Here is a 21833-nt window from a genome sequence, read left to right on the forward strand (position 1 = left end):
AGACGGCCTTCTTTTAAAACTTCTCCTCAGATGTCTGGGGCAACAGCCTCCAGGCAGTCTCGACGGTCTTCACCGTCGGGGGCAAAGGGTAAGCCTCATAACCAGACACAGGGCTACAAAAAGCCCTGGAGTCAGAAGTCCACAAAACAGAATCCCAAGGCTTCCTTGTGAAGGGGCGCCCCCGCTCGACCGAGTGGGGGGAAGACTGCGGTGGTTTTCAGAAACTTGGCAAGAGGAAATCCAAGACAAGTGGGTCCTCTCTGTAGTAGCCCTAGGCTACAAACTAGAGTTCCAAGAGTTTCCACAATCGCGTTTTCTAAGATCAAACGTTCCCAAAGACCCAGTAAAGAAAAAGTCCTTATTTCTGACAGTGGATCGATTACTGTATCAGGGAATAATAATAGAGGTTCCCTCAGCAAAGAGGGACATGGGGTTTAATTTAAATCTCTTCATGGTACCAAAATCAATTAGAGATGTCAGACGCATTCTAGATCTCAGGAATCTGAATCACTTCCTAAACATTCTCTCCTTTCTAATGGAGTCGATTCGGTCACGTTTCCACCCTACGGGGAGGAGAAGTTCTAGCATCCATAGATATCAAGGATGCATATCTACATGTGCCAATATTTCCCGCTCACCAGAGGTTTCTGTGGTTTGTGGTAGAGCAGTGTCACTTTCAGTTCGTGGCTTTGTCGTTCGGGTTAGCCACCGCTCCCCGACTGTTTACAAAAGTGTTAACCCCAGTACTAGCAAGACTAAGGGGCCAGGGTATAGCAATAATAGCATACCTAGACGTACTGGTAGATCAGTCAATAGTAGTAACAACGGATGCCAGCCTATGGGGCTAGAGAGCAGCTCTAAAGGAGACCACTGCTCAAGGGAAGTGGTCAGAGTCCGAGAAGACCTTGCCCATCAATATCCTAGAGATTCGGGCAGTACGTCTGGCTCTAATAGCATGAACGTCTAGGTTGCGGAATTCTCCTGTCAGGATACAATCCGACAATACCACAGCAGTGGCCTATATCAATCACCAAGGGGCACCAGAAGCCACGCAGCCCAAGGGGAGGTGGACCATATTCTGGCTTGGGCAGAGAAACATATTCCTTGCCTATCTGCAGTTTGCATTCCAGGAGTTGACAACTGGCAGGCAGATTTTCTAAACCGTCAACAGTTGTTGCTGGGAGAATGGTCTCTACATCCCGATTTCTTTTTGGCCATATGCCAAAGATGGGGGACGCCTGACGTAGATCTATTGGCGTCCAGGTTCAACAAGAAGTTGGACAACTTTGTGGTGAGAACAAGGGATCCACTTGCACTCAGAGTAGATGCGTTAGTAACCCAGTGGAATCAGTTTTCACTGATTTATGCATTCCCTCCAGTTCAGCTGCTACCATGGCTGCTTCACAGGATCAGGAAAGAAGGGAAGCCGGTAATCCTAGTGGCCCCAGCATGGCCCAGAAGACCTTGGTATTCAGGGATGGTGGGAATGGCAGTAGGGGAGTCTTTGAACCTTTCAAATGGTCCGGACCTGCTGCCGCAGGGACCGGTATTCCATCCTGCCTTACAAACGCTAAATTTAACTGTGTGGCTATTGAAGCCCACATTCTAAAAAATCGGGGGCTTTTCAGGTTTGCTAGTAACCACCCTGATTATTGCCAGAAAGCTGGCATCCAGGACCATTTATTACAAGGTCTGGAAGGCCTATGAGACTTGGTGTGAAACCAAGAGTTGGCATCCTCATAAGGAATTCTACAAGGCATTCATACAAGGGGTAACTTGGATAACTCCGCCAGTTAGATTACCCTTGTGCTCATGGGATTTGAATCTGGTTTTGTCGTTGTTGCAAAGACAACCCTTTGAACCTATACAGAATATTCCTTTGATCCTTTTGACAAGGAAGTTGGTATTCCTAGTTGCGATAACCTCTGCAAGAAGAGTATCAGAATTGGCTGCTTTCTCCTTTAAAGAGCCATACTTAATCATTCACAAGGATAAGGTGATGCTACGTCCGCACCCAACCTTTTTGCCAAAGGTAGTGTCTGGGTTTCACCTGAATCAAGATGTTTCCTTACCTTCTTTTTTCCCAGAACCTTGTTCTGCAGAAGAAAAATTATTACACTCTCTCGATGTAGTGAGAGCAGTTAAAGCCTATCTAAAAGGGACTACTCAGATATGGAAAACTGATGTTTTGTTTTGTGTTGCCGGAAGGCCCTAGAAAGAGTCAGGCAGCATCGAAATCTACTGTTGCCAAGTGGATTCGTCAGGTGATTAGTCAGGCTTATGACCTGAAAGGAAGGGTTCCTCCCTTTAAGATTCACACACTCTACCCGGGCAGTCAGCGCTTCATGGGCAGTGCATCACCAAGCCTCTGTGGCTCAGATTTGCAAGGCCGCTACTTGGTCGTCAGTACATATATTCACAAGATTTTATCAAATGGATGTAAGATGGCAGGAGGACACTGCCTTTGGGCGCAGTGTGCTGCAGTCAGCAGTATAGGTCCTCACACCTGGCGGCGGCTATTTGCTTTGTGTCTCCCTCCCCTCAGGTGGCATTGCTTTGGGACATCCCACATAGTTATTACTATGGAGCTCTGTGTCCTGTGATGTACTCCAAGAAAAGGATTTTACAGGTAAGCTGTTATAAAAATCCTATTTTCATATGATTTATGATAAAGAAAATAGGATTTTTATAACAGCTTACCTGTAAAATCCTTTTCTTGGAGTACATCACGGGACACAGAGGTCCCTCCCCTCTTATCGGGATATGTGTATATATTGCTTTGCTACAAAAACTGAAGTACTCCCAGTATGGGAGGGGTTACATAGGGAGGGGCACTTCCTGTTTCCTTTTTGGTTATACCAATGTCCATTCACCTGAAGGTGGCCTATAACCCATGTAGTTATTACTATGGTGCTCTGTGTCCCGTAATGTACTCCAAGAAAAGGATTTTACAGGTAAGCTGTTATAAAAATCCTATTTTCATGCTAGATTACTGCACATATCTGGAATAAATACAGGCACACTCAGATTCAAGTAAGAATACATGCATTTTGTAATTGGACAAAATTGGTTTAGCCCAGATTTCAACTTTAAGGTCAACGTGTACTTTGCTTATTCAGATAAATTCAAAGATTCACTTTATTGCCTTCCCCCCCATCTGCACATACAGTTTTTAGGGTTATATTTTATTGTGTGAAGCAGTGCAATGTCCAAAAATATATCCCCAAATTACAGTATCGGGAACTTGCAGTCCATAACACAAATTACTTCGCCCAACTATATACTAGCTCACTGTCCCTGCATGTGTTTGATGCATAAGAAGTCTAATGGTGAAAATGTTTGCAGAAATTATTATTATTCCATACCTGATTATGGAAACAGGACATGGAGCCATAGCCATAGGCAAATGACCTTTGATTGATTTTGTCGGTATTGATTTGTTTTTTAAATATTCATAAAAACAAGCATGCATACCCTGGCTGACAGATTTTAACGTGCACATTTCAATGATCCAAGCAAGCATCTTTACCAGGAATCCGGAAGCCAAAATGATTGGAGGATGGTTGGATTGTATCTTGACGTTTTATCTGTTATGTCTGTAGCCTATATAGTGTTTCTGTGCAAATACGGTGTGTTTGTGTACAGTGCCTTGCAAAAGTATTCCCCTCCCTTGGCATTTTTCGTGTTTTGTTGCCTCACAACCTGGAATTAACATGGATTGTTTGAGGATTTGCATCATTTAATTTACAGAACATGCCCACAACTTTGAAGATTTTTTTTTGTTTGTTTTATTGTGAAGCAAACAACAAATAGGACAAAATAACAGAAAAAGTCAATGTGCATAACTATTCACCCCCCCTAAAGTCAATACTTTGTAGAGCCACCTTTTGTGGCTATCACAGCTCCAAGTCGCTTCGGATAAGTCTCTATGAGCTTGCCACATCTTTCCACTGGGATTTTTGCCCATTCCTCCTTGCAAAACTACTCCAGCTCCTTCAAGTTGGATGTTTTGCACTTTAAGCAATCTTTAAGTCTGACCACAGATTTTCTATTGGATTGAGGTCTGGGCTTTGACTAGGCCACTCCAACACATTTGCATGTTAACCCTTAAACCACTCAAGTGTTGCTTTAGCAGTGTGTTTTGGGGTCATTGTCCTGCTGGAAGGTGAACCTCCGTCCTAGCCTCAAATCACACACAGAGTGGTACAGGTTTTGCTCAAGAATGTCCCTGTATTTAGCACCATCCATCTTTCCCTCAACTCTGACCAGTTTCCCAGTCTCGACTGCTGAAAAACATCCCCACAGCATGATTCTGCCACCACCATGTTTCACTGTGGGGATGGTGTTCTTGGGTGATGTGATGTGTTGGGTTTGCGCCAGACAGCGTTTTCTTTGATTGCCAAAAAGTTCAGTTTTAGTCTCATCAGACCAGAGCACCTTCCTCCATACATTTTGGGAGTCTCCCACATGCCTTTTCGCAAACTAAAAATTTGCCATTTTGTTTTTTGCTGAAAGTAATGGCTTTCTTCTGGCCAGTTTGCCATAAAGCCCAACTCTATGGAGCGTAGGGCTTATTGTCGTCCTATGTACAGATACTCCAGTCTCTGCTGTGGAACTCTGCAACTCCTTCAGGGTTACCCTAGGCCTCTGTGCTGCCTCTCTGATTAATGTCTTCCTTGCCTGATCCGTGAGTTTTGGTGTGCGGCTGTCTCTTGGCAGGTTTGCCCTTGTGCCATGTTTTTTCCATTTGGTTATGATAGATTTGATGGTGCTCCTAGGGATCATAAAAGATTTGGATATTTTTTTATAGCCTAACCCTGACTTGTACTTCTCAACAACATTGTCCCTTGCTTGTTTGGAGAGTTCCTTGGTCTCCATGGCAGTGTTTGGTTAGTGGTGCCTATTGCTTAGGTGTTATAGCTTCTGGGGCCTTTCAAAAAGGTGTGTATATGTAATACCAGGTCGTGTGACACTTAGATTGCACACAGGTAGACATCATTTCACCAATTATGTGACTTCTGAAGGTAATTGGTTGCACCAGAGCTTTTTATGGGCTTCATAACAAAGGGGGTGAATACATACACACATGCCAATTATCAGTTTTTTATTTTGAAAAATAGATTTATGTATATATTTTTCTAATTTTACTTCACCAACTTTGACTGTTGTATTCTGATCCATCATATATAATTCAGATTAAAAAACATTGAACTAAAGGCTGTAATGTAACAAAATAGGTAAAAAGTCAAGGGGGTGAATACTTTTGCAAGAAACTGTATACAACAGGTAAAATAAGTATTGAACACGTCACCATTTTTCTAGGTAAATATATTTCTAAAGGTGCTATTGACATGAAATTTAAAAGTTTACTACACATCAGGATGTAGTCTGGTCAGATGAGACCAAAATTTAGCTCTTTGGATGCTATAATACACACCATGTTTGGAGGTCATATGGCACTGCACATCACCCCAAAAACACCCCCATACCAACAGTGAAGTTTGGAGGTGGAAACATCATGGCGTGGGGCGGTTTTTGTACTGGTTAACGTCAGATCATTGAAGGAAGGGTGAATGGAAAAATGTACCAAGACATGCTTGATAAAAATCTGCTGCCATCTAACAGGATGATGAAGATGAAACGAGGGTGAACATTTCAGCAAGAAATTGATCCCAAACACAAAGCCAAGGAAACTCTCAATAGGTTTCAAAGAAAGAAAATAAAGCTGCTAGAATGGCATATCACCTGACTTGAATCCAAAAGAAAATCTATGGAAAGAACTAAAGATGAGACCATGTCAACTTTTATTGATACAGTTCCACTCTAAAACTAGAAGACCAACCTGCAGATTTTACCACTAATATTCCCAGTTTAGGCCCCAAGAGTTCAAAAACATTTCTGGTGCCCCTGTACTTTTCAACACTGCTTTATGGAGATTGCACGAATCCTGACAAGTTGTTTACCCCTCCCAAAGAAATAGCAACTTTGTTCTCTTGTGGGAAGACCCTTCATAAAAAGTGGACTGCCCCTGCTGTGGATCAGGCAGTGTCCCGCTCTAACAAGTCTTTGACGTATTCCTGTAGAGGGTGTCCTGCCCTAACAAGTCTTCTTTTGCAGGTCCTTTGGTGCAACCTGTCCTGGCTGTGATTTTTGTTTGCAATACTTTAACTGACTGGATTAAGACCCTAAGAAGGGATTGATCAGCTGTGCAGCCTTACCCTGTGTTCTTAGAGGAGGGGTAGGCAACCTTGGAGAGGTGGAGATTCACTTGAACCACATGGAATAGATCAAAGGTCACCAGCCCATAGCACACCTTTTTTTTAAAGGAGATAACTTAGCATGGCACTATTTAAAAGCAAGGTTTGAAAAGTTTACGGGGCAGTTGAAAGTATTGCCGAGTTCAGAGGTCAATAGTATGTAACAAGGAGTGCAGAGACCCGTAATTTATAATGCAAATTAATGCGGAGCACAGGTGTGAGTAGTGCATAGTTCAGAGGTCAGTAGTATGTGAATCCGAATTCAGAGGTAAGTAGTAAGTAGCACATAGGTCAGTGGTGTGTAAGTGCCTGTTTACACTCATGCAGTGATTGGCGCTTTTCCGCACTGAAAGAACACCAGTCACTGCTAGGGCACATAGAAAAAAACTGTTTTCTATGCGCCCCTTTTTGCTGCAACACAGCCCAGAGGTGAAGTGCAGCGGGATGTAATAAAATGCAGACATGCTGCGTAATATCGCACCACCCTGTATGGCACCGCGCAGCAAGTGGAATGCACTGTGCTGGTGTGCGGTGACATGAATGAAGTGTCACTTTGTAGACTTCAAATAAAGTGAAATAAAAGAGCTGTGTGATGCGATGAAACACGCATCGCACTGCTCCCTGGTGCATGTCACTGCAGCCTAAAATGGACCTATGCCCACTCACTAGACTGCTCTGATTTACTGTGCAGACAAGTGCATTCCCAACATGCTGAGATGTGAGCCAAGAATAACACATAATAGCAGCCTGTTTTTTATCTACAGCCCTAGTTAGCGTCTGCTTCATATGCCCCTCGAGGGATGATGTCTCTTTAGAGCATGTGGCGGTTGCCCCCCACTTTCCAAAGTGAATGGACATCCATTACCCTTTATGGACATTCAGGCATTCAGCATCTCAGATATATGGCTGTGAGAGGTGGTTTTCAGGAGCTCCGCAGTTCTTGTCTTCATACCTACCTCTGCCTTTGCGCAGAGTATCAAACCTCTATGCAGCCTTTGTGGTCCTTCTGGAACAAACGGTCATAGTCTCAATTTCTTCAGAAAGGTTCAAGGGATTTTATTCAAACCTGCTCAGTCCTCAAGCTGAAAGCAGACATCCGCCCCATCTCGGACCGCAAGGCCCTAAATGTTTTCATTCTGGTCCAGATGTTCTGCATTGAATTGACCATATGGAATATCTGTGTCTCATCCTGGATATGGCTGAAGGTTTTCTTCCCCAAGAGGAACTTCAAACACTCCACTCCCAGACTCAGACTACTCAGTCCAGGAGGCAACCAACTCTTCGCTTCTGCATGAGAATCTTTGGGCTAATGCCAGCCTATTTAAGGGCAGTCACATTTGCCCAGTTTCATTCCAGACCCCTACGTGGGGCAAGGCCGTTATCATGGAACAAATCAGTCCAGACTATGGACAGACTGATTTAGTTTGGCATCAAGGACCATGCTGTCCTTGGCTTGGTGACTCAGGAATCCTGCTCTAGAGCTCAAGAAGTCCTTCCTTCCTGTCTCATGGAATTTTCTCATAAATGGATGCCAGTCTTCTGGTTTTAGAAGTACTAGACACCTTGTCGTTGTTGGGGACTTAAACTCTGAAGGAATCTTGTCCCCCGATCAATATCCTGGAGGTCCCTGTGATTTGGTTGTCTCTACAAAGTTAGGCACCCCGACTGGAAGGTCTGGTCAGGATTCAGTCAGACAATGTCATGGCATTGACATGGATCAATCAGAAAAGCAACAAAAAGTCTTGCTGTGGCAAGAGAGGTAGCAGGATCTTGTCAAAGGCAGAACTACACTGCTTTTATCCCAAAACTGTAAAATTGCCAGACCCATTACATCAGCTGGGAGCTTATAGATCAAGGGGAATGGTCTTTCTACCTGGAGGTGTCCCTGGACCTGTGTCACAGGTAGGGAAGGCTGTTTGCGGACCTCCTTGCCTCGAGGTTCAACTGCAAACTAGACAGTATTCCAACATCAGTATATCAAAATTGGGATTTTTAAGGCGCAACAATAACTTTTTTTGTTTAAAACTTAATATTTATTCAAAATTACTTAAGAGTTCTAGGCTTCCACTCAGTTACAGAAATTACAAACATTAAAATAAACCATATCGCAGCAACATTATGACATCAAAGATTTTATCATATACAGTCAACAATCCATTTGTGATATTATAAGGCTGCAAACTGGACAGATTTGCCTCCAGATACAGGGATCCTCTGGTGACTCTGTATGATCAGTGCAGGCTGATCTATGCTTCACTGAAACTCCTTCCCCGTCTGCTCCGCAGGATTGAGAGGGATAGCATTCTGGTGATCCTTCAGGCTAGCCTAGGCGGTCGTGGTAATCAAACCTTGTCAAGATCTTCTGTCTCAAGTGCAAATTTACTCCTCTACTTCAGTCACTAGCTTTAACGCCATGGCTGTTGTAGCCCAGTTCCTGAGGTGTATCGGGATCTCTCAGTCAGTGATCCTCACAATGCATAAAGCTAGGAATTCTACTTCCCACAAGGTATACTATCGCACATGGAAGGTATACTTAGCTTAGTGAAAGGCTAGATCTTTCCACCTAGAGCTAGAGGCTAGAGATTTTTGGACCTCCCATAAGTCAATTAGAAAGACAATGGGAGGTTTGTACTTACCAGCTTGTCAGGTTGTAATTGTCTGTTTGTATGAAGATTGCCCCTTGCTTCTTGTGTGGTAAAATGTTATCCCTAGAACAAAAAGTGAGATAAAATCTGTAACAGAGCCTGGATAGCAGTAAAACCTCACATGTTCAATTTCTTCCCCTCCCAATCCAAAACTTAAACATTTTTTTTTCTAGCTAGATAAACTAAACAGTTTAAACACCAACAGTTTGCGCAGCACTTTACAACGTTAGGACAAATAGTACAGTTACAATACAATTTATTACAGGAGGAATCGGAGGGCCCTGCTCATTAGAGTATTACCTTTTTTTCTTTTCATTTATAAGAACATGGAATGTTGGTTTTATGGTATAAATGCAGATGTGCAGATGTATTTGCTGTATACCAATATAACTAAACTAGTAAAATTCAAGGTCTCCCTAAATTGCCCAGGCCCCCTCCTGCCTTACACCTCACCTACTGTTAGCAGATGTAACATATATAATATATAAAATAAAAAAGGAAAATGTATACTTGCCTTAACCCCATCTTCCGCATTGCTGGGAGTGATGTCACCATCCTTCTGAGAAGATTCCTGGGGAATGCGAAGAAGGTGATATGGTCCACAACCTAGTTGCCTTCTCTGTTTTTTACTTTACTAATCCACTGTTTGTAGGAAGAGTTCTTGATATGATGAATCGCTTTTTTTTTTTTTTTGGATAGCGTGAGGATGAGATAAAATTTCTGTTAGGATTTCATTTCTTTCTTTGACACCAGTGGGGAAAATTTTTATGTCCTTGTAACAAGCCTGCAAGGAATGAAGGTGCCACAATAAGGCAGTAGCAGTTGTGAAAATGTTGTTATTCCCCACTCTACTAATAAGAAATGTTTTTAGCTGTTACGCTTTGTGCTTGTTAGAGAGATTTCCCATAATTTTCTATGAGGAGAATTCTCCCCTGTAGGCCCTGCGACCATAAAAACTTGAAAGGGTCTCTAACCCCTCTCCGCTCTATCAAAATAGAAAAAAAATGGGCTAGAGTTGTGCTTTAAATTTTGCACTCTCCAGTTTTAGTAAATCATCCCCATTGAGTTGTTTAAATAAATGGCTTCTTTCAGCACAGCGGAAAAGAAATAGTATGAAAAAGTAAGTATAGTACCAGCTGATGGCTGGATAGAAAACTACCTAATATTAATATGTTTAGATATTGATAACTTTGATCCCTGGTGTAGAAACAATACACGTGCTTCAGGTGCCAACTCTTGCAGTGTCCATGATTCATACTCATTGTGTATGCACTTTACCTAGTTTACCAAGTGTTGGGAAAGACACCTGCAAGCATGAGCCTGGCCTGGTCATTGCAACTTCAGCACCTTCCTATTGGCCACCCATCATAATTTTGCACATGTAGGAAGTTGCAAAAGAGGTTGGACCAGCCATGGACACTGCAGGAAATGTTGACATTTGTATAGGAGTGGTCCCAATATTTAAAAGGTAGGTGGAAGCACCGCCATGTGCTTGTTGATCTTGCAGCCAGTTAAGGGATCTGTTATTGCCGAAAGGTTCACTTTCAGTTTACCAAGACCCAACATGCAAGATTACAAATGAATATTGCAAAGTTAATAAGTAAACTTGCAGGGTCATCTTATTGGCCCTAGGTTGAGTGTGTCCAATTGCGGGTAGAGAACCTAGCCATTTCTAATACGTAAACATCTATTTTTAATTTAAGCGATAAAGCTAACGTTTTTCTTTGAAGTAAGTGTGTGTGTTTGTGGGGAGGGGTTGTTTATGGTGGGGCACTTAGATAAAACCTGATAAACTTTCCCCACCCTATAAAAACTGTTTTGCCTGGAGTCCCACTTAAAATAAGTTAACCGTTTTTATTTAGAGCTGAACTCCAGGCAGATATAAAATGCACAAATGAATGCAGCTCTCTACTTTTTAATGTTGTATATTATTAGCTGTTTATTTTTAAACGCAAACAATATACCAAATGTTCTTCTGGTATCGGCCTCGATCAGTTCCCTGTACAGCACAGCAAAGACTGGGAGAGGGAGAAGTTGTGGAAGAATCCAATCCGTTGTGCTCATGTGCTAACAAGGAACACGCTGAAATAAATACAAAATAGAATTTATATATATATATATATATATATATATATATATATATATATATATATACACACACACATATACATACAGTGCTGTGCAAAAGTTTTAGGCCAGTGTGAAGAAATGCTGTAAAGTAAAAAATGCTTTCAAAAATATTTTTTTAGCAATTTGCAAAGTAAGCAAACAGAAAAAAAATCGAACTCAAATAAATATTTGGTGTGACTACCCTTTGGCTTCAAACCAGCATCAGTTTTTACACTTGTACGCTTTGTAGACTTGCACAAAGTCAGGGATTCTGTAGGACTAGAGTCAGGTGTATGATTAAGCAATTATACCAAGCGGGTGCTAATGTTCATCAGTTTCATATGTAGGTTGAAACATGGTCATTAACAGAAACAGCTGTGTAGAAGGCTTAAAACTGGGTGAGCAACAGCCAAACTCTGCTACTAAGGTGAGGTTGTGGAAGACCATTTTACATCACAGGTCATACACCATGACAAGACTGAGCACAGCAACAAGACACAAGGTAGTTATACTGTATGAGCAAGGTCTCTCCCAGGCAAAGATTTCAAAGCAGACTGAGGTTTCAAAATGTTCTTTTCAAGCTCTTTGGAAGAAGCACAAAGAAATGGGCAACATTGAAGACTGTAGACGCAGTAGTCAGTCAAGGAAACCATGCAGCAGATGAAGGACGCCTCATACTTCCCTTTGACATTGGGGGTTGTCCAGCAGTGCCATCAGCACAGAACTGACAGAAACCAGTGGGACACAGGTACACCCATCTACTGTCCAGAGAAGTCTGGCCAGAAATGGTCTTTATGGAAGAATTGTGGCCAAAAAGCCATACCTCCGATGTGGAAACAAGGCTAAGTGGCTCAACTATGCATGAAAACATAGGAACTGGGGTGCAGAAAAATGGCAGTAGATGCTCTGGTTTAATGAGTCAAAATGTGAAATATTTGGCTGTAGCTGGAGGCAGTTTGTTGGAGAAGGGCTGGAAGGGCTTGACAAGCAATAATGATTGTCTGCAGGCAACAGTGAAGCATGGTGGAGGTCCCTTGCAAGTTTGGGGCTGCATTTCTGCAAATGGAGTTGGAGATTTGGTCAGGATCAGTGTCCTCAATGCTGAGAAATACAGATCCATAATGCCATACCATCAGGGAGGCGTGTGATTGGCTCCAAATCTATTCTGCAGCAGAACAATTACCCCAAACATACAGCCAATGACATTAAGAACTATCTTCAGTGTAAAGAAGAATAAGGAATCCTGGAAGTGAAGGTTTGGCCCCCAGAGAGTCCTGATCTCACCATCGAGTCTGTTTGGAATTACATAAAGAGACAGAAAGATTTGAGGCAGCCGACGGCCACAGAAGATCTGTGGTTAGTTCTCCAAGATGTTTGGAACAACCTACCTGCCGAGTTCCCTCAAAACCTGTGTAAAGTATACCTAGAAGAATTGATGATGGTTTAAAGGCCAAGGGTAGTCACACTGAATATTCACTTGATTTGGATTTCTCTTCTGTTCATTTTCTTTTCCATTTTGTTAATTGATAAAAAATAAACTATTAACACTTCTATTTCTGAAAGCATTCCTAATTTACAGCATTTTCTCACATCTGCCTAAAACATTTGTACAGTAGTGTGTGTGTATATGTATCTATTTTATCTGTTTATTCATTTTTTGCCGGTATGACACTCATTTTATTTAAATAGATAAGCACATATAAGAAAGAAACTACACTGACATTGTTTTTTTCACATTTGAATGACAGGGTCCCTTTCAATAGCTGTTTGGCTTGGTACACAGGCAGAAGGTCTCACTGGTTGAATGTATTAGTGCTATATCTAACACACAGCTCACAACAAGCAATATTGTTTCCCCAATAATATGTAATAATATAAGCGTAGAGAATGCAATGGTTTCTTACCTGGAAAGGATTTGCTGTTCGCTACAGTTCAGAATGTTAACACATTTGCGTAAAACCTTTATTGCATGACCTGCACCAAAGACAATTAACAAACATTAATGAACGTCTGATATCAGCAGTCTCAGCTCTGCACCTAACATGTAATGCGTTGACAAATGTCCATATAGGAATACTCACTTCTTTGTTTCGAAGCCGCCACATGTTCTCCTGCAAGTCTGATTTTTAGCTGACGATCCTACGTTAGGCAGACTCCACTGCTGTAGTGCTCGTATCCGTCATCAATTATTTAACGAGAACAGGCCTAGCAGCTTGCATGCGTCACCACCTCAGTCGTTTTCTGCTCGCTCTGTAATCACTGTCTGGTCCTCTAGAACCATGGTAAGTTTTTGAAGTGAATGGCTGCTGTGATCTGAACAGGAGAGGAATATTCTGTATCTCTGAATCGTCTTCTAAATGTTCTATCACATCTAGTGGTGTTACAAGGTCACATCACCTCACAGACCTGCAAGTTTGATGACTAGCTCTGTGCAGCGACGATTTATCTCTAGAGACGGATGTGCTGTCACTTTTTTGTTAAAAAAAAAAAAAAAAATGGTTATTAGTTTGAAGGTTTAGGAAAATACATACTCTGTAAATGTATCCAGACATCTGCGTCAAGCACTGCAGAGTATATTTGTAGCGAACCAAAATTTGGAAATAAAAGCATGAACAATAAGAATTTAACCACTTGCCGACCGCTGCACGCCGATACAAGTCGGCACAATGGCAAGGGTGGGCAAACGGGCATACTGGTAAGTCCCCTTTAATTGGTGGGGCTAGCGGGCAAGAGCGCCTACAGCGTGACCATGACCGCAATCGTGTCATGGAGCAGCAGAACGGGGAAGTGCATTTCCCCGTTCTGCCTTGTGACGTGCAGTGTTAATTTAGTCGACTAAAACATTTTAGTCGACTAAAATGACTAAAACATTTTAGTCAACTAAATGAATACTATTTTAGTCGACTAAAATACGACTAAAACTAAAACAATTGAGATGACTAAAATACGACTAAAACTAAAAGCCATCCTAGAGAGGAGGGTTGTAGGAGGGTTTCTGCAGGGTGGGTAAGCTATGCACAAGTTAGCGATCAGTATGGACTGTAATGATCACAAAGTTTAAATGTCGGTAACTTTACTAGAGGCTTTATGTATATGCATGGGTTCAGAGTACAAGGCTGACCATAGCGTCCGCTAACGCAGATCAGAGTTGAGCTTTTGGATGTTAATGTATCTCTAGGAAGACTTCTTTATATACAGGTGAAGAACATTTTTAAATGTATTTGCCTGTTGAAATAGTTTTCTAGTTTTTTCAGCTAACCTTGTTTTGCCCATACTCCTTTTATGTTCCAGGGCCAGAGGGTGACATCACTATTCAGTGCAGGAACACTACAAGTAATTCAAATTCCTGGGGTGAGTTATTATACTTCACCATATATCAGGAGACTCGCAGTATTTGCAAAAACGATCTATTAAGACTAAACTTCAGGCAGATGTAAAAAAAACAAAAAACAAAAAAATACTATAATACAACTACATTCATATAAAACAAATAAAAATTAAGAAATTTAGGGAGCTCATTAATTAACGTAATTGTAAATGATCACCTTGTAAAACAACTCATTCAGTTTAAAATAGAAATGAAAAGCAAAACATTTGTGTATAGATATAAAAAAAAAATTATAAATACCATTTTATGGTATGTCCGAGCATGTCAGGACAAGTCTGATCATTGTAGGAGAGCACACTGAGTTCCCAGCATAGCTAGAGAACTGACCACAGTGTGCTCTCCTGTTTAGTGTGGTTGGTTTTTAATAGGAAAGCAGAGGGACTGTCAGGGACACCAGGGATTTCACATAAAAGAAGCAATATAAAGAGAACAGGAATACTTTCTCATACAAGTACATGGTACAGCAGGTGCATATCGGGAATATAAAATGTTGGGGTAACAAGCGCTTTAAGGGTAGCTGGGGATAGACAGAGGGGGGAGTCCCAGTCGGGAGAGCGCACAGTGATTATTGCTAGCAGCTATAGCCACTGGCAATAATCACATGAAAAATCCGACAGGCTGGTTGTACCCAAGTTGATCGATCCATCCAACAAGCATTTTGCCCATACATGGTTCGAATCACGGACGGTCCCTGCTGAACCAGCGGAGATTCAAACCGTCTGTGGCCGGCTTTAAGCTGCATGTTTTGTGGAGAGGAGTATCACCTAAACACTTGATGGGGTGGATTAGCACCATGTTTGTTTGCTTGTGGAACTGAAAGATTCCCTTTATGGTAAAACTATTGATAATGATTAAATTTCTTATTTGTCTACTTTCTGTAACAAGTGACAATGCTGTTGGTTCTGCAGTGATATTGCACAGCAGCAACGTCACCCTTTGGCACAGAGTAGTCCTAGATGAACATGTCGTTTTAAATAGACTTAGGACTGTTTTACACAAGTGTTTGGGGGGGGGGGGGGGGGATAAAGCCACGTGTACAGCGGCAGGAGTTGTACCCCCATTTAAGTGAATGGGACCACGATGCTACCGCCCTGCACTGCACGTGGTTATGGTGTGGTTGGTGGTCGGCTCCTCACCGACTGCCAAATGCAGCAGTCCTTGCTTCTAGTGTAAACAAGCTCTTAAAGTAAGCAAAAAAAATCTACATAAAAACTTAGTGCCATTTAATACTTTTTAAAGAATTTTTCTGTGTTTTTTTTTATCTTTTGGAAAAAATAAAACCTTATCAATAAAAGCTGACTGTTGTAAGAACCCCAGCGGTGCTCAGTGTCCCATACCTCTACTTTTTCTGCATGGAAACGTGGAGATAAATATAAAGAAAGGCACATGATTTAAAATACTATCATTGACTGAATACTATTATTACAGGTATTAATCCTATGCAGTTACCAGAATACAATATTTTTCCCTATAGTCCTTCTTTTTTTTTTTTTTTTTCTTTAGCACTGATATGTTTCCGTCTCTGTGTTAAGCTTAAAAATCAAATTGTGGTAATTATCGAGAGTAAAGACATTGCCGTGAACTCCGAGTGTGTTTAGAAAGCACATTGGGGGGGAAAGTAAATTCCATTTACCTGTTAGGCAAAAGACATGTTGAGGTTGCCGTGCCTTTAAGGCCTTTCAGTGTCAGGCGATGCAGGGCATGCTGGGATTTCAAGTTCTCTAATAGCAAGAGTGGTGTCTGTTTCCTAGCAATGATATAAGACGCAGTCAGCCCTAGTCACCAGCAGTTCTATTTTGTCTTTCAATGTTTTTTTTTTTTTTTTTTACCAATATAATGTCTCCTGTCCATTGTCTTAATGAATCTGCTCCTAGAGGCAATCCTATCCAATGACTTTATTGCAGATGATGATATGAAACTGAGAAGAGCCCTTCTGTCACTGTTGTAGTCTGGATTAGGAAGGGTAGAGGAGGAAAGCTTAGACAAATCTGCAGTATTTCTTTTATAAAGCATTATGCTAGCAGCATGTGAGCACAATTATCTATAGTCACAGTGCCAAGACGGACAGCACTTGATGAGCTTCTTTGAGAATGTGGCCCGTCTAAGCTGCTGGCAGTCTTTAACGATGAGCGTGCAGTCACTGCTAAATATTTTCCAAGGCTGACGTATGATTACTCTTTATTTCCATAGATGTTCCATCTTTAAAGTGGAAGGACCTCCAGAATGACTCTGAGCCATAAACAACCATATAACAAATGTGCCTTGATAAATGCACAGTCCACGCTGTGGTTGTCCGGCAATCCACATTGGAAACTGTCTGCTGGTTACCAGCGACATCATGCAGCTTATGGTATCGCTGCAAAAGCCACTCTACTACGTCTTGTGATTGCAAAGCCTGGTGCTTTCAAAGATGTAGATAACAGGAAGGAGGGTGAGCAACATTGAGTTACATGGTGTCACAGGTAAATGGCCGGCAATTTCCAAACCCCCCAAAAATAGTGTTTTCTAGTAACTGTATAAGAAGTTCACTCCAGAATCAGCATGTTTGACTTCGGTTCCATGCTCTGGTTGTACAGAAATGATTGCCGGACATCCAGAGAAATCAAACAGTGAGATTCTAGAGCAGTGATGGAGAACCTTGGCACCCCAGATGTTTTGGAACTACATTTCCCATGATGCTCAACTCCACTGCCGAGTGCATGAGCATCATGGGAAATGTAGTTCCAAAACATCTGGGGTGCCAAGGTTCTCCATCACTGCTCTAGAGTGAACTTCTCATTAAGTTAGTAGAATACAATATTTTTTGCTCTGGTTGTCCTTTAACCAAGCCTCATTTTAGAGCTTACCATTATGTGGCAGCCCCAGTCTGCTAGGCCTCGTTCACATGGATGTACTTAAGTGTATACTCATCTGTGGGTCGTGTTTTGCCTGCACAAGATGCACAGGGGTTCCATGCATTTTTGCAATGCAGGCAGTCCTATTGATGTCAATTGGAACGCAGTGTCAGCACAGATACAGCCGCTGCTCCAAATTTGACATCCACGGGAGTGCGGGTGCGTGCCCCTGAACGCAGACAGCATGAGTTTGGGACATGCACCCACGTGAATGTCAAATTGTGAGCAGTAGCTCTTTCTGCTTTTTCTTCATTCTATGCATGAAGGTATAAAACCTTCTGTGTGCTGCCCCCCCCCCCCGAATACTTACATGAGCCCCACCTTGATTCAGCAATGTGCACGTGAGACTCAGCTATCCCAGGTCTCTCTCTCTCTTCATTGGCTGAGACACAGCAGCAGAGCCATTGACTCCCACTGCTGTGAATCACAGCCAGCGAGCCAATGGGGAGAGAGCAGGGGGTGGAGCCAAGCCACAGCACTGTGTGCCTTATAGGCGCAAAGAATGAGGCTCTGAAGCGCATGCACCAGTGCCCCCATAGCAAGCGGCTTGCTATTGGGAGAATTGGTGAAGGGAGGGGAGTCAGGAATGCCGGCGGGGGACCCAAGAAGAAGAGGATTGGGTTTTTCTGTGCAAAACCAATGCACAGAGCATGCAAGTCTGATATGTTTGTTATTTATTTACTTTTTTAAAAAAACAACCTTTATTATCACTTTACGTACGCTCCTGTGAACAAGGCCTTAGCCTCTAAAAATCTAAATGTGGCAAATATGCAGAATAAAGACACCATCATAAACTCAGAGTTTCTATGAAAACAATGCTTCAGTCCTGTCTTTGTGCTAGTTTGGGTACCCGTAGATATATAAAATCCCTTCTTAAAGCAGAATGTTACCCATAACCGTTTGATAAAAATTAATGTTCGTTAGCAAGAAACATAACATTCCACATTAATAACTCTACTACCAAAATTAGTGTAAATTACCTCCAGCATTGTTCCTGTTTCTTCTTGCTGGAGGCTGCCATTTTGCTGAAGCCCAGAGCCCACGAGCACAGTAAATCTTTAGGCTGTCAGCAGATTGGCCTCTTTATTTTTGGCACAGTGCTGAACATGTGCAGAACAGGGTGAGACAGAGTATTACTGGATTTTATATCGTGTAGGCACTTATTTTTAATGTTTTACATAGCTATACCTGCAGAAGGGGCCAGCCTGAAGTGCTCTAGCAGGACTTAATTTTCTGACTAAAGTTCCACTTTAATTTTAGTGATAAAAATCTTAAGTTCGATAACAATACAGGTTCCCATGCTGTGACCTAATGCATCCCTATTTGATCGTGAGCTGCATTTTTTGTAACCTAACCCCTTGCTGACCGCCCCATAGCGCGTTTACTGCTACATGGCGGCTGCGCTGCGCAGGATTGCGTATATATACGTGATTCTGCACTTCCGGGTATCGGGTGCGAGTGTGGGAGCTGATCCGCGCTCCCCGCGACTTGATGTCTGCCGACACCTGCTGAATGTTCCGTACACAGGCAGAAAAAAAGTGCCCAGTGCCCCAAACGTTAAAAAAACATCAGGTGGTGACCTGCATATAAAGATGTTTTTTGAAGTTTACAGCACTGGGCACTTTTTTCTGAAGCACAACGGATTGCGTTACATTTGATATAAATATGTGGACTCATTTGGGTGGACACTATAGCACTTTAAAATGATATGAATTGAATGGACACTTATAGCACTTTATGATATATGAATTGATTATTTATGAATAGGTTTTTACCATATTTGGTTTTATTTGAATCTTGTAGCACCAGCACATATTTGATTCTTTGCTAAAGGGCAACTATAGTCTTTGTAATATTTTTACACATCTGAAAATGATCAGTAGAATGTAATTAGGTGTTCGTAGTTTTGTTTAAAAAAATGTATTTGTATAATTTGTAATTACAGTTTATTTGTACATGTGAGTTGCTGAATTACAGTGCCTTGCAAAAGTATTCACCCCCTTGGCATTTTTCGTGTTTTTTTGCCTCACAACCTGCAATTAACATGGATTGTTTTGAGGATTTGCATAATTTAATTTACAGAACATGCCTACAACTTTGAAGATTTTTTTTTTTTTTTTGAAGCAAACAACAAATAGGACAAAATAACAGAAAAGTCAATGTGCATAACTATTCACCCCCCCTAAGTCAATACTTGGTAGAGCCACCTTTTGTGGCTTTCACAGCTCCAAGTCGCTTTGGATAAGTCTCTATGAGCTTGCCACATCTTACCACTGGGATTTTTGCCCATTCCTCCTTGCAAAACTGCTCCAGCTCCTTCAGGTTGGATGGTTTGCACTTGTGAACAGCAATCTTTAAGTCTGACCACAGATTTTCTATTGGATTGAGGTCTGGGCTTTGACTAGGCCATTCCAACACATTTACATGTTTCCCCTTAAACCACTCAAGTGTTGCTTTAGCAGTGTGTTTGGGGTCATTGTCCTGCTGGAAGGTGAACCTCCGTCCTAGCCTCAAATCACACAGAGTGGTACAGGTTTTGCTCAGGAATATCCCTGTATTTAGCATCCATCTTTCCCTCAATTCTGACCAGTCCCGACTGCTGAAAAACATCCCCACAGCATGATGCTGCCACCACCATGTTTCACTGTGGGGATGGTGTTCTTGGGTGATGTGATGTGTTGGGTTTGCGCCAGACAGTGTTTTCTTTGATTGCCAAAAAGTTAAATTTTAGTCTCATCAGACAAGAGCACCTTCCTCCATACATTTTGGGAGTCTCCCACATGCCTTTTCGCAAACTAAAAATGTGCCATTTTGTTTTTTGCTGAAAGTAATGGCTTTCTTCTGGCCACTCTTTCATAAACCCCAACTCTATGGAGCATATGGCTTATTTTCGTCCTTTGTACAGATACTCCAGTCTCTGCTGTGGAGCTCTGCAGCTCCTCCAGGGTTACCTTAGGTCTCTGTACTGCCTCTCTGATTAATGCCCTCCTTGCCCGGTCCGTGAGTTTTGGTGTGCAGCCGTCTCTTGATGGTGCTCCTAGGGATCATCAAAGATTTGGATTTTTTTTATAACCTAATCCTGACTTGTACTTCTCAACAACATTGTCCCTTACTTGTATAAAGAGAGAGCATTGGTGGGACTTTGAGTGAGGTATATGGGGGCCGCTCAGGTCCCCCCCTCCATCCCAATTAGATAATATTAAAAAAAAGGAGCAAATGGCGGGGCTTTGTATAAGCACACGGGAGCAGTAATAAAATGAAAAAAATTAGCTTTTAATGAATTCAGAAAGTTTTTATATTCAAATAATTCAATGCATTTTGCTATATATAACCATTTGTATAACTTTACAATTCATTGAAGCCAGAAAAATATACATAAATACATATTCCAACAAGGAATCAATACATGATATGAAATATAAAAAATATTTAGAACATGATTACATGATTAGATTGATAAATATGCAGGTTAGAAAATCAAAAATAAAATTTAAAAAAAGGGAAAAACAATTGTATTGGATAGGCCTGAACAGATGCATCGTTGTGTACACTAGGTTGTTGTTGGCTCTACGCGTTTCAAGGTCTTTGTGCCTATCATCAGGAGCAAGAAACCACAGTGATAATCTAAAAATAAAAAGGGAAATAAATTTTAAAAAAAAGACGAGGGGTCCCTCCCCCTTAGACCCAGCCTGCCCATACACTTACATGGTGGTCCTCACAATGATGGTGCGGCCATGAAATCCCCAGACCAAACCAGGAAGGTCCCGCACAGGAGCTGAGGGGACATGCTGCGGTGGACAAAAGACAAGAATGAACGGCGCCCCGCATGGATGGCAATGTGGAAAAAAGTGATAGGTCAATAGAAAAAATCTGGAGTGAAAAAAGGGTTGCTGTATAAATTGACAAGGGCAAGAAGTGAATAAAAGTGAGTAAGAAAAAGTGAGGAAAAATCACTTCATCCTCCACTTTTTCTTACTCACTTTTATTCACTTCTTGCCCTTGTCAATTTATACAGCAACCCTTTTTTCACTCCAGATTTTTTCTATTGACCTATCACTTGTTTCCACATTGCCATCCATGCGGGGCGCCGTTCATTCTTGTCTTTTGTCCACCGCAGCATGTCCCCTCAGCTCCCGAGCGGGACCTAACTGGTTTGGTCTGGGGATTTCATGGCCGCACCATCATTGTGAGGACCACCATGTAAGTGTATGGGCAGGTTGGGTCCAAGGGGGAGGGACCCCTCTTGTCTTTTTTTTTTTTTTTTAATTTATTTCCCTTTTTATTTTTAGATTATCACTGTGGTTTCTTGCTCCTGATGATAGGCACAAAGACCTTGAAATGCGTAGAGCCAGCAACAACCTAGTGTATACAACGATGCATCTGTTTAGGCCGTTCCAATACAATTGTTTTTCCCTTTTTTTAAATTTTATTTTTGATTTTCTAACCTGCATATTTATCAATCTAATCATGTTCTAAATATTTTTTATATTTCATATCATGTATTGATTCCTTGTTGGAATATGTATTTATGTATATTTTA

General features: G+C 41.7%; 1 protein-coding gene and 1 long non-coding RNA gene across 2 annotated transcripts in view; one reads left to right on the top strand and one right to left on the bottom strand.

Moving 5' to 3' along the window:
* The window catches only part of LOC141145516 (uncharacterized), a 57865-nt gene extending 44417 nt beyond the window's left edge, over positions 1-13448 (bottom strand). Inside the window, exons 1-2 of the long non-coding RNA XR_012244571.1 lie at positions 13093-13448; positions 12916-12985 (exon numbers count right to left, since the gene is read on the bottom strand). This is a non-coding gene — a long non-coding RNA (uncharacterized lncRNA). The remainder of the gene's footprint in view (positions 1-12915; positions 12986-13092) is intronic.
* Positions 1-21833, top strand: part of PHF20L1 (PHD finger protein 20 like 1) — a 204952-nt gene that overhangs the window by 149906 nt on the left and 33213 nt on the right. The window lies entirely within an intron of this gene.

This window comes from Aquarana catesbeiana, linkage group LG05, assembly GCF_042186555.1.
Source record: "Aquarana catesbeiana isolate 2022-GZ linkage group LG05, ASM4218655v1, whole genome shotgun sequence".
NCBI lineage: Eukaryota > Metazoa > Chordata > Amphibia > Anura > Ranidae > Aquarana > Aquarana catesbeiana.